This window comes from Glycine max, chromosome 1 (genome assembly GCF_000004515.6).
Source record: "Glycine max cultivar Williams 82 chromosome 1, Glycine_max_v4.0, whole genome shotgun sequence".
NCBI lineage: Eukaryota > Viridiplantae > Streptophyta > Magnoliopsida > Fabales > Fabaceae > Glycine > Glycine max.
This window is the reverse complement of record NC_016088.4, coordinates 35,550,947-35,564,563: the sequence shown is the minus strand read 5'-3', so window position 1 is coordinate 35,564,563 and position 13,617 is coordinate 35,550,947. Positions and strand designations below refer to the sequence as shown.

The 13,617-nt window shown below is 34.7% G+C and overlaps 1 pseudogene; it reads right to left on the bottom strand.

Moving 5' to 3' along the window:
- Positions 1–754: 754 nt before the first annotated feature.
- LOC106799725 (uncharacterized) lies at positions 755–7,390 on the bottom strand (annotated as a pseudogene).
- Positions 7,391–13,617: the final 6,227 nt, after the last annotated feature.

Genomic DNA, 13,617 nt, shown 5'->3' with positions numbered 1-13,617 from the left:
GATAACTTCATTCTAAGCTCAGGGCCATAGTCTGGTAGCTCTTAGTCTTGAAAATTCATACTTTCTTGAAGTGCTTCCAAATGAATCTCCTTTTTCTGAGAAGTCTCTCTAGACTAAGTGTGATCCCAAGAAAGAACAACATTGAAGATGCATAAGAGACCCATCAATTGTTGTAGATCCAAGGGAGTAGAGAAAGAAATTTCATTAGACTCATCCTTTCTACTTTTCTAGACGCTCGCACTAGGAGGATACACCTTTGAGTTTGTAGGTTGATGCTAAAAAATCAGACTATTAGGATCAAGAGCACTAGTTTGTCTTGAAGGGATTTCCTTGATCATTGGTCCCCTATCACCATAGATGCTAAGTGCGTACTCTTCTTCTTCAGGTAAGGTATCCTAAGATGAATAGGAGAAATGATCAATACCTGGGAAACTTGTCTTCCAAATCTTGGTGAGATTGGACTTTTCCAACTCCAATTTTAGCATTTCTACATGAAGAATGAGTCCCAACATCAACTTTTTCTTTCTAGAGATTGTAAAAGTCTGCCACTCCAGTCTAGTGTGTAGAAAGGGATGCACTTGAATATTTGGGTGCGTCTAAACTGGTGGTCTTGAAGGAAAGATCCAGGCTGTGGCTTCTTGTTCAGCGGGCTTCATCAGTCTGCGGTTAAGCTTGTTGAAGATTTATGATACCCTTAAGGGTTCTTCAAACATCATCATTTGCTTTCGTGCCTCTAGATGCCCTTTTATCATTGCTATAAAGATAGATTCTGGGCCTCCATAGATCGCTTCGAATCGTCTTGGCCTATCTTCATCTGTTGTATCATACTGAGTAGAAAGAGTTGTTCATCAACATTAGACACTGGCTTAGGATGAGTGGGAGCCACTCCAGGAACGATTTCAATGATGTCATCATTTGCTTCCACAAGGGATGCTTCAATGACTGACTAATGTAACATCCTGTTACTAATTATAAATCGATGTTTAATTGTATTTATTGTGTTATTTGACTATGTATTCTCAATAGATTTGCAAGTGTTTGCCCAAGAGATTTTGAGAAAACATTTGGCGATTAAGTTCTCTTAGAATATTTCTCTCTTTCTTTTCGAAGTCAGACACACACATATATAGGCCCTTCGCGCCTTTTCAAAATGGTTTGAAGAGATGTGTCTTTTCAAAAAGCTTTTTTTGAAATTCTTCACTGGTAATTGATTATAGGTTTCTGGTAATCGATTACACGGTTATATTTTGAAGGGTCATGACTTGTTAAATTGAATTTCAAGAGTTCTGTTGCTGGTAATCGATTACACATCAATGGTAATCGATTACAACTTTTAAATTCAAATTTCAAGACCCTTCTAAAAGCTGATTTTTCAAAATTGTCTTTTGGTAATCGATTACATTGCCTGGTAATCGATTACCAGAGCCTTGATCTCTTGGAAATACTTTGTTTTGAGGCAAAATCTTAATCTTGAAGCAATGCTTAACCTTTGAATGTTTGTTGAAGTAATCTTGAAAGTAACCTTGTTTGATTATTCTTTGGCATCATCAAAATCATGTATTCATACATTCACAAGTATTTGGTTTGATTGAGGAAGGTTCCATCTTTCATTTGCTTGACTTGGAGTCCAAGAAAGAAATTTAATACTCTCATCATAGACATCTCAAATTCTTTTTGCATACAACATGAAAATTCCTTGCACAAGGTTTCATTAGTGGAGCCAAATATAATATCATCAACATATATCTGAACAATTAAAAAATCATTGTTTACTTTCTTAATAAATAAAGTTTTTTCAACTTGACCTCTAGTGAAAGATTGCTCAATTTAAAAACTTCTCAATCTATCATTCCATGACCTTGGTGCTTGCTTCATACCATATAGAGACTTTTTCAGTTTGTAGACATAGTTAGGATGTTCATAATCCAAAAAACCTTGTGGTTGGTCTACATAAACTTCTTCTTCAATGCATCCATTGATATAGATCATTTTCAAAAGACTCATTTTGAAATTCAACTCAATGATCACTTCTAATTGAAACAATGTTGAGACCTTCTTCATTTTGAATCAGCTTGGCAAGTTTGCGAAAATGATCAAAAGTTTCATTTTTGGTTTTCAAGAACAAGGTCCAAGTAAACCTTGAGTAATCATCCACTATTACCAAGCCATAGTAATTTTCACCTAAACTCATAGTTCTAGAGGGACCAAATAAATCAATGTGAAGTAGTTCAAGATGTTTTGAAGTATAAACAACATTTTTGCTTTTAAAAGGGTTTTTAACTTGCTTCCCTTTTTGACAATCTTCACACAATTTATTTCTCCCAAACTTGAGTTTTGGAAGACTAATTACTAAGTCTTTCCTAAGTAAATGATTTAAATGATGCATGTTAATGTGTGCAGCCCTACGATGCCACAACCGTGAATAATCTATCTTACTCACCAAGCAACTTAGCTCATGAAAAGATGCATGCTCAACATTCAACATATAGATATTACCTATTCTCTTACCGATGTGGACAACTTTATTGGATATGACTTCACTTATAAGACAACAATTTCTGTTGAACTCTATCTTGAAACCTTTATCACAAAGTTGATTAATGCTTAGAAGGTTATGCTTTAGTCCATCCATATATAACACATTTTCTATCTGAGTTTTGTGTTGATTCCTTATATTTCCTGATGTGAATCCCCCTTGCCTTGCTTCAATTCGGATCAATTCTAGGATGAAATTCGCATACCAATTAAGCCAGAAACGTATTTTAACTTTTATTCGTTTCTCAACCTACAAAACACAGATTGGAATGATTCCAAAACGAGGTGAAAGAGGATGTTTTGAAACGCAACTTAGGCATGAAAAACACCGAAAAAGGTGATGTAAAACAAGAGATACAAAAATAAGAAATTCAGACAGGATTACAGAATTAACATTGCGGAAATTAAACAAGGAAACAAAAAAATGTGAAAGGAAGAACAAGATAGGCGCCACAAACAATGATGTTTGATAAGCCTTGAGGATCGCTACAAGAATTGAGCAATTCTTGATAAGATCAAATGGTTCAAGGAAGAACCCTAGTAGAGATAATTCTCTCGCTTCAATGATAAAACCAGCAAAAGTCCCTGTCCATTCACTTCACAATTGATTTATACAAGTCAATTCTTATGTACTTGGTAGAAAATAAAAGAAACATATGTAGATGCAATTGGCTTTGATGTTTTGATGATGTGTTGCAATTGATGCAAATGAGTTTTTCAAGATTAAAATTCAAGACAATACTTCAAGATTACAAGTCACAACATCAAGATGATCACTAGAATATTAGGAAGGGAATTCCTAATTAAATTAGCAAAGGTTTGGCCAAGTGATTTAAATTAAAAAGTGTTTCTCAAAGGTTTTACTCTCTGGTAATCGATTACCAGAGGATGTAATCGATTACCAGTGGCCAAATACGTTTTATAACAACTACAAAAATTTGAATTCGAAATTTTAGACTGTGTAATCGATTACACAATTTTGGTAATCGATTACCAGTAGTTAGTAAACGTTTTAATTCAAATTTTAAAAGCTGTAATCGATTACACAATTACTGAAATCGATTACCAGACAGGATTTTCAGAAAAATAATTTCAAGAGTCACAACTTTTCAAAGGCTTTATTCATGACCACCATTGGTCTATATATATGTGACTTAAACACGAAATTGCTCAGAGATTTTCAGAACAACAAAGTGTTTATCCTCTCAAAGAGCAAATTCATTTTATCCTCTTAAGAATTCCTTGGCCAATTCAATTGCAATTCATTAAGGAATTATTTGAGTGCTCAATCTGTAAAATCCATCTCTTTCTAGAGAGATTTGTTCTTCTTCTTCTTCTCATTCTCTAAGGGATTAAGAGACTGTGAGTCTCTTGTTGTAAAGGAATTCTAAACACAAAGGAAGGATTGTCCTTGTGTGTTTAGAACTTGTAAAAGGAATTTACAAGATAGTGGAACTCTCAAGCGGGTTGCTTGGGGACTGGACGTAGGCACAAGGGTGTGGCCGAACCAGTATAAAACTGAGTTTGCATTTTCTCTTCCCTTAATCTCCTTTATTTATTATTGCTTTATATTCATATTCAAATTGTTTCATTTGAATTAATATTTAAGAAGATTGTCATTAAGGGAATTCATAACTTGAGTAAAAAGTGAAATAGATTTTTAATTAGGGGAAACAGTTTGGAATATCTTAATTCAACCCCCCCTTCTTAAGATATCTGAGGCCACTTGTCTAACAACATAAAATCTGAACATTGTAAGCATAACTAAAATGCCTTAGTGGATAAGTGAGGCATAATTAAGCTTGAGGTCCAAGTCTCAAAACTAGCTACTAGATCAGCCACATTAAAAGTAGGACTTATACTACACTCACTTTGCAAATAAATTTTGTAGGCATTATCATTGATTTTGGCCAATACTTGAAAAGGACCATCTCCTTTTGGCATAAACTTTGACTTCCTTTGTGAAGGGAATCACTCTTTCCTAAAATGCACCCATCCTTTGTTTGCATACTTTGTATACCCTTCTATTTTCTTCTCAATTTGGGCCTTGAATTTGACATGCAACTTCTTGACATATTATGCTTTAAACTGCACAAACTTATCTTTAAATTCAGAAATGTTAGGTTAAGGCAAAAAATTCAAAGGAGTCAAAGGATTAAAACCGTAAACAATTTCAAAGGGTGACATCTGAGCAGTACTATGTACAACCCTATTATAAGCAAATTTAACATGTGGTAAACACTCTTCCCAAGTCCTAAGATTTTTTTTAATAACAGCTCTAAGAATAGTAAAAAAAGTTCTATTGACCACTTAAGTTTGCCCATCGGTTTGGGGATGACATGTAGTTGAAACAACAATTTAGTTCTAATCTTACCCTACAAAGTTCGCCAAAAATGACTAAGAAATTTGGAATCTCGGTCACTTATAATACTCCAAGGTAAACCATGCAATCTTACCACCACTTTGAAGAATAAATCAACAACATGACAAGCATCATTTACCTTATTGCATGCTATGAAGTGCGCCATCTTAGAAAACCTGTCAACCACCACAAAAATCGAGTCCTTTCCTCCCTTGGACCGAGGCAAACCTAGAACAAAATCCATTGAAATGTCAATCCAAGGATGTTTAGGAACTGGCAATGGAGTATACAAACCATGTGGCATGACCTTGGATTTAGCTTTCTTGCAAACAAGAGACATTTATCAAAAAACTTATGCACATCATGCTTCATGTAAGGCCAGTAGAAATGTTCATGCAAGCTATCATATGTCTTTTGTACCCCAAAGTGCCCCATTAAGCCCCCTTCATATGCCTCTGTAATAAGCAAGTTCCTAACTAAACCCTTAGGCACACAAAGTCTCTTGTCCCTTAACAAATACCAATCAGATGTAGTACGAGAACATGTTCGATATATATCAGAAAAGTCAGAATCATGGTCATACAATTCCTTAATGCACTCAAAACCAAGGAACTTGGTTTCAAGGGTAGATAATAATACATACTTGTGGGAGAGTGCATCAGTGACCACATCATTCTTACCTTTCTTATGTCTGGTCACATAGTGGAATTATTCAAGAAATTCCACCCACTTGGCATGCCTCTTGTTCAACTTTCCTTGTCCTTTCAAATATTTCAAAGACTCATGATCACTGTGAATAAAAAATTCCTTGGGCAAGAGATAATGTTACCAAGTCTGCAAAGCTCTAATTAAGACATACAATTCCTTATCATATGTATAATAGCTCAGAGTAGCCCACTTCAGTTTCTCACTAAAATATGCAATGGGATGCCCCTCTTGCATCAACACAGCCCCTATGCCTACCCCAGATGCATCACATTCAAGCTCAAAGGATATAGCAAAATTAGGCAAAGCAAGAACATGAGCATTAGTTAACTTTTCTTTGAAAGTAGTAAAAGCCTTCTCTTGTTGATCACCCTATTAAAAAACAACATTTTTCTTAACAATTTCATTTAAAGGTGCAACCAAAGTGCTAAAATCTCTAACAAACCTCCTATAGAAACTTGCTAAGCCATGAAATCTCCTTACCTCACTTATATTTTTGGGGGTTGGCCAATCTTGAATGTCTTTCACCTTCTCTAGATCAACCTGCACTCCTTGTGAGCTAACAATAAATCCAAGAAAAATGACAAGGTCCATACAAAACACACATTTTCCATGTTAGCATACAATTTCTCACACCTAAGTGCTTCCAAAACACACCTCAAATGCATAACATGGTCATCATAAGATTTGCTATAAATAAGAATGTCATCAAAATAGACCGCAACAAACTTTCCTATGAATTTCCTCAACACATGATTCATTAATCTCATGAAGGTACTAGGAGCATTGGTTAACCTGAAGGGCATAACCAACCATTCATACAACCCATATTTAGTTTTAAAGGTTGTGTTTTCCACTTATCTCCTTCTCTAATTCTACTTTGATAATATCCACTTTTCAAGTCAATTTTAGAGAAGACACAAGCACCATACAATTCATCCAACAAGTCATCTAACCTAGGAATTGGATGTCTATACTTTACCGTGATGTTATTGATGGCTCTACAATTTGTGCACATCCTCCAAGTTCCATCTTTCTTAGGGACTAGAATGACTGGAACTGCACATGGACTCAAGCTTTCTTTAACCCACCCATTTTGCATCAAGTCTTCAACTTGCTTTTGAATCTCCTTGGTTTCTTGGGGATTGCTTTGATAGGCTGGCCTATTAGGCAATGAAGCTCCTGGAATGAGATCAATTTGATGCTCAATGCCCCTAAGAGGGGGTAGACCTTGAGGCACTTCTTTGGGAAAGACATCTTCAAAATCCTGCAACGAAGAAGAAACGTCTTTTGGAAGAGAGTTAGTAGGACATGTGCCCTTTGAATTACACTCTTTACTCAAAAGTAAGAGTATTGGCTTTCTCAGTTGCATAGCCCTTTTCACTTCTTTTTCTTTTATAAACAGATTTGATTCTTTTCTATCTTTCTCTTTTCCACTCTCTTTTTCCTTTTTCTTTTCACTCTATTTTTCTTCTCTTTTCTCTCTCTTTTTCTTTTCTCTTTGCTTTTCTTTTCTTTGTCATTTTTAATTGATCCTCACTAAATTCTCTTGGAGCCAATGGTGCAAGAGTAGTTTTGCAATCTTTATGCACAAAAGTGAACTTATTGGTGAAATCATCATGCATAACTCTCTTATCATACAGCCAAGGCCTCCTAAGATGCAAATGACAAGCCTCCATAGGCATCACATCACACAAAACAAAAATCTTCATATTTCCCTATGGAGAAGCCCACTTCAACTTGCCTATTCACAGTCATTTCACCATCTTCACTAAGCCATTGAAGTTTGTACGATCACTGGTGTGGCCTAGTCTCCAAATTCATTTTTGAAACCAACCTTACACTAGCCACATTAGTGCAACTCCCACTATGAATTATCAAAGAACATAACTTCCCTTGGATGAGGTACCACGCATGAAAAATATTTTCTCTTTGACAGTCATCCAATTCAACTGCTTGACTACCCAACATCCTTCTAATCATGAACAAATCCCCTTTTGACTCTCTTTCCTCTTCATCGCTAGATGGGGCAGATTCTGAAGAAGATTAACTAATTATTTCTCCATCCTCCTTAAGTAACATAGTCTTTTTAGTTGGACATTGAGAAGTTATTTGATCTTTTCCCAAACACTTGAAGCACTTAATCTCACTAATCCTTGCTTTCTTAAGTGCCTCATCAGACTTATTTTAAGTTCTTTGAGCTGTAACATTGGGATTTCTTGTTGATGATCCTCCCTCCTTATTTCTGTCCTTCCAACCAGGAGAGTGAAAATTAGATGAACTCCTCCTTATGGAACTCTTTTTCTTCAATTGTTGTTCCACCTTAGAAGCTTAATGTACTAAGTCCTCCAACTCCACATAATTTTGCAACTCTGCAACATCCCTTATATCACTATTTAACCCATGTAGCAAACAAGCCATAGTAGCCTCTCAATCCTCCGTAACATTAGCTCTAATCATGGAAACCTCCATCTCCTTATAATACTCATCAAAACTTATACTACCTTGTGTGAGTCTTTGTAGCTTGTTATGAAGGTTTCTTTGATAATGAGAAGGAACAAATCTTCTTTTCATCAACCTCTTCATTTCTTCCCTACTATCCACCAAGGGTTCTTCATATCTCGCCCTTTCCCTTTGTAATTGGTTCCACCAGATGAAAGCATAGTCAGTGAATTCTATGGCTACCACCTTCATCTTTTTATCCTTAGTGTAATTGTGGCATGCAAATAGCCGCTCAATTTTCATTTCCCACTCCAAATATGCTTCTGGATCACTCTTTCCTTAAGAAGGGGGTATGTTTAACTTTACTCCTTCAATTTTGTCCTCTCTAGCATCACCCTCATTATTTCTCCATCTCCTCCTTCTACCTCCACCATCATTACGAATTCCTTGAGTTTCTAGTTGTTCAATTCGCCCATACAACTCCTTGGTATGTTATGTCAACATTCTTTACATTTGGGTTGTAATGGCATCAATCAACAATCTATTGTCTCCCCCTAGAGGAGGGGTACCATCACCACTTGTACCTACCATATTTCAAGTAAAGGACCAGAAAAAAAATGAAGTAATAGGACCTCACCACTCTTCTCAAGTGTTTATACTCAAAGATGTATCACTCGTGTATAGTACTATCTTTTATGGCTTTTTCTCTAATGTTTCACTCTTTTCCTTTTACCACTCTTTCCCTCACTTAAAGTTCTTACTTGAACCAACAATCTATAATCAAGAAGCACTTTTAAAGGTAGCAATCATAGAGCTTAAACAAAATTCTAGCACCAACAAATGCAAAGAAGTAGTAAAGAACAATTTCACTACCAACAAACAAGTAAGACAAACATTAATTTTATGGAAAAAAATGATTAGAGAAGACACCTGACACTTAGGAGTTTAATTAAACAAGTGTGGTTCAAATGAATTTAATGAACACAACTGATGTACTTTTTTTTAACTTCTTTTGCTGCAATTTTTTTTTACTCAAAATGCTTCTGATAATGAAATATATAATTTTGGAATGAAACTTTGAAGTTGCATCAATTGAAAATGAAATTGAACTTAAATTCCCAACAAAACAAGAAAATATTTAACACTCAACAACAACTTAGCCCAAATCACATGGATTGAAAAGATTAAAGTTTATGTATAATGATGAACATGGGATGAACTCCAAGAACACAAATGCATAACTGTATCACTGAACAAGAACTGAAGAAAAAGACACACTGGGAAATTGAAAGAATAAATTATGACCAAACATAGGGTTGTAACAAAATTGCACAATTCAAATTAAGCAAACAAAATTTAGGGGTTTAGGGTTACCAAAAAATGTAGAACATGATGGATGAACTCAACCTTATTTCCAACCCTAGAACCTTGCTTTGAATACCAAATGGTGTGAATCCCCCTTGCCTTGCTTAAGTTCGGATCGATTCTAGGATGGAATTCGCACACCAATTGAGCCATAAATGCATTTTAACTTTTATTTGTTTCTTAGCCTACAGTACACAGAATGGAACGATTCCAAAACGAGGTGAAAGAGGACGTTATGAAACGCAATGTAGGCACAAAAAAACACCGAAAAAGGTTAAGTAAAATGAGAGATATGAAAATAAGAAATTCGGACAGAATTACAAAATTAGCATTGCGGGAATTAAACAAGGAAACAAAAAAATGTGAAAGGAAGAACAAGATAGGAACCACAAACAATGATGTTTGATAAGCCTTGAGGATCGCTACAAGTCAATTCTTATGTACTTGGTAGAAAATAAAAGAAACATAAAATCTCAACCTTGTAAGCATAACTAAAATGCCTTAGTGGTTAAGTGAGACATAATTAAGCTTGAGGTCCAAGTCTCAAAACTAGCTACAAGCACTTTATTATTTTTTTTATTAAATGCCTTAGTCAATAATTGTATTTTATTCTCACTCCAAGCAAGCAATACATGTGACTAGCAACCTATGCATGCAGGCCTCTAGATGTTGGGTCCTCTCATACAATTAGATTGCCCTCTGATTAGCCACTATTTGTTGCAAAGTTTCTTGGGTCTTTTTAGCTTTTGCTGTTGTCATGGGGCTTTCTATGCCTTGTATTCCTCATCATTTCCTTCTCCCATTATTTTTTCATTTGTTATTGTCTCCAAACGTAATGTATCCTCCATGTTTTGACACAAAGTCAAAGAGTATGGAATTGTCACCCATCATGTGCCTAGAGTAGCCACTATCCAAGTACCATGGTGAATCTCTTGCTTTTAGGCACACTTACAAGACAAAATCAATTAGAGAGAGGTGGTACCCAATTTAAGTTGGGTCCAACGGGGTTAATCTTCACAAAAAAATCTTTTGGAATCCACGTGCATTTTTCTCTTGGAATGTTAAACTTTCTAACATAGCAATAATATGAAGTGTGACCCCTTTTTCATGCAATAATGAGATGTTTTTGCATTTTTCCTAAAATACACCATGTTCTTCCTTTTCGAGACCTTATTTGGATTCATCGCTTTTGAGGATAACTGAGTTCTCTTTGAAAAGGAGGTTTGCTTGTTATATCCCAAGCCGGTCTTATCTGTAGTATGTTTTTACATATTGAGCATGTGATTAAGATCACTCTTTCCTTTGTTTAATTTTCCAAACAAATCTTTAAGGTAGGAAAGCTCAATTTGCAATTTCATACATTCAACATGGGGATCCTTTTTGAAATTTTCAGACTTAGTTTGCAAAAAATTGTAATCATCCATGATAAAGGAAGTAGAGGTGTCATTACAAGCCGTGGCTTTACATTTTGAAACAAGCTTTTCATTTTCTTGCTTCAGTTTGTTTGGCTCATCTTGCGTTGAAGCCAATTTATTGACATGCATTTTCAGTTCTTTAACACAACAAGCCTTTGAGCTTCCTCATGCATCTTATTAAATGTTTCTAAAAGTTCTTCAAAACTAGGATTTACCTCAATTTATTCACTTGTTGATGGATCATTCATGGACTTTGCCATTAATCACACGTTAGCAATTTCTTCATCACTTGAAGAGTTGGAAGTTGTTGATGCATTATCTTCCCATGCTATGTAGGCTTTCTTTTGTTTTCTGTCCTTCTTCCCTTTCTTTTCACCACCATGTTTTCTAAGGTAGATAGGACACTTAGATTTAATATGGCCTTGCTTACCACCTTCAAAGCATGTTTTAGATTTCTTGCTCTTCTCACATCCATTGTGCCTTCACGAATGACCTCAAGCATATTCCAGATTTCTTTTTCACTTTTGCACGTTGCAGTACGAAAGAGTTCATCAAAAGATAAACTAGAAGTTAAAATATATTTTGCTTTTTGATAATCTTGCACTTTTCTTTTCTCATCATCTCTCATTTCATTCCATTCTTTAGGTATTAATTCACCATTCAGTTCTTTAGTAGGAATGAAAGGACCTTTAATAATGGCATTCCATGCACCGGGATCAATTGATTGAATAAAGATTTCCATTCTCTTTTGCCAAAAAGAAAAATTTTCACCCTCAAACAACAGAGGTTGATTCAAAGATGCATCCTCTTTGAAAGTGATTTGTTTTGAGCCCATCTTGTTCGAAAAACTGTGATATTGAGTATCTTTCAAGACTTAGCTCTGATACCAATTGAAAAAGATGATGGAACTCAATAAACCAAGAGAGGGAGGGGGGTGAATTGGTTTTCAAAACAAAATATACTTTAAAAAATTGAGTTGCAAAAAAACTTTTTATATGGATTGTATCACAAAACAAATATGAATAGAATGTAATCAATACTTAATCAATCCTTCCTTAAACATGATCCTTCATTAACATCCTTTCTTTCACTATCATAAAACTTGAATCTTTGTGAAAAACTTGATTAATACTCAAAAGACTTGATTAAAACTTGAATGAGTTGATTAAACTTTGAATGAGAGAAAAAGATTAGAACAAGAGAAGAAAGACACAATCTTTTATACTGGTTCACTCTCTATTTCTAGAGAAGCTAATCCAGTTATCTAATCCACAACTTGAATTAGATTTCCACTATGCATCAAGAATCCTTACAATGAATCACAACCAATCTATAATTCCCACCCCGAAAAAAGAGACTAAGGCACCCAACACTAGGATCCTTTGTGAATATAAGCCTAACAGAATCCTACTCTTAGCCTAAACTAGAAAACCCTATTCTAGCATGCCATAAGCAATTCACCTATAAAAACAAAGACCGTGTAAAAACCATACACAAGAAAAACCAAGTAGAATAGATACAACTTGACCAATCTTTCCATAAAATCCTTGTTGGATTGAGACGGTGATCTTCTTCTACTCAAAAGAAACAACTCACTGTCAAGAAAAGATCTTTATAATCAAACGATTAAGAAGTTATGAGTTACTATATAGCACTTTTCTTCTATTCTCTTATTCATTAATAACAACACAAAATCTTGCCCATTCTGAGACTATGAAGTTATTTTCAAGATGTAATGAATATTCTTTAACGGTCTCTTGATGTGTAGATGTGAACACAAGTTGGTTATTTATAGAGAAAACAATTATAACCGTATGTAATCGATTAAATCTATAAGGTAATCGATTATTTTAGCAAAATAATCAATTAGATTATCTAAGTAATCGATTAAAGTTTGCATACAACATCTTGAAAACAACTCAAGAATAATGTAATCGATTAAATGACCTAAGTAATCGATTAAAGTTTTCTTGTTCACCTCTGAACACTTGAACGAGAGAGAAGTGATCGATTAATCCACTTGGTAATTGATTAAAGTGGAGACTCCTATAAAACTCAGGCATTGTCTCAAACAATAGTGTAATAAATTAAAATACTACTGTGATCGATTGAATCGATATGAGACTTAACTCTTCAAGCTTCAGACAACTTGTTGTAATCGATTACGACAACTATGTAATTGATTAAAACATAGAGTTTTTGCCTTTGAAGAAATTTTTCTAACTTAGAAACTTTTCTTCATACTAACCATGATAACAACCAATACAAATGCCACTCAAAGGAGTTGGGCATGTAAAAGCCAAAACTTCTTCAAGCTTTTCCTTGAGCTTCAAGCTTTAGCCTTAGGTTGTACCATGTTGCTCCCCCTATCTCTAATAGATTTAATTGTTATAGTATTGTTGAGATAAACTGCAAAATTGATGAATGATTTATGTTCTGGAATTATGGTGATTTTCTACTGATAGAATTATTGATATATATATATATATATATATATATATATATATATATATATATATATATATATTATCATTGTTGAATGATAAGATTGATAGAGTGTGAACTCCAACAAACTTTTGTGTGGCATGTGAATTTATATTCAACTATATATCTGTATATTGTCATTTTATCTGTATGCATTGTGGTTTGGGTACGGGGGTGTCTGACCTTGAAAAAATTATTTGTTATGATTGTTAGATGGCAGAATTTACAACTGTTATGCTATCTGATTGTTTGTGTGACAAGTGGTTTCTATCACTTAAGGAAACTATTGGCTCCCTAAGATTAGTACAT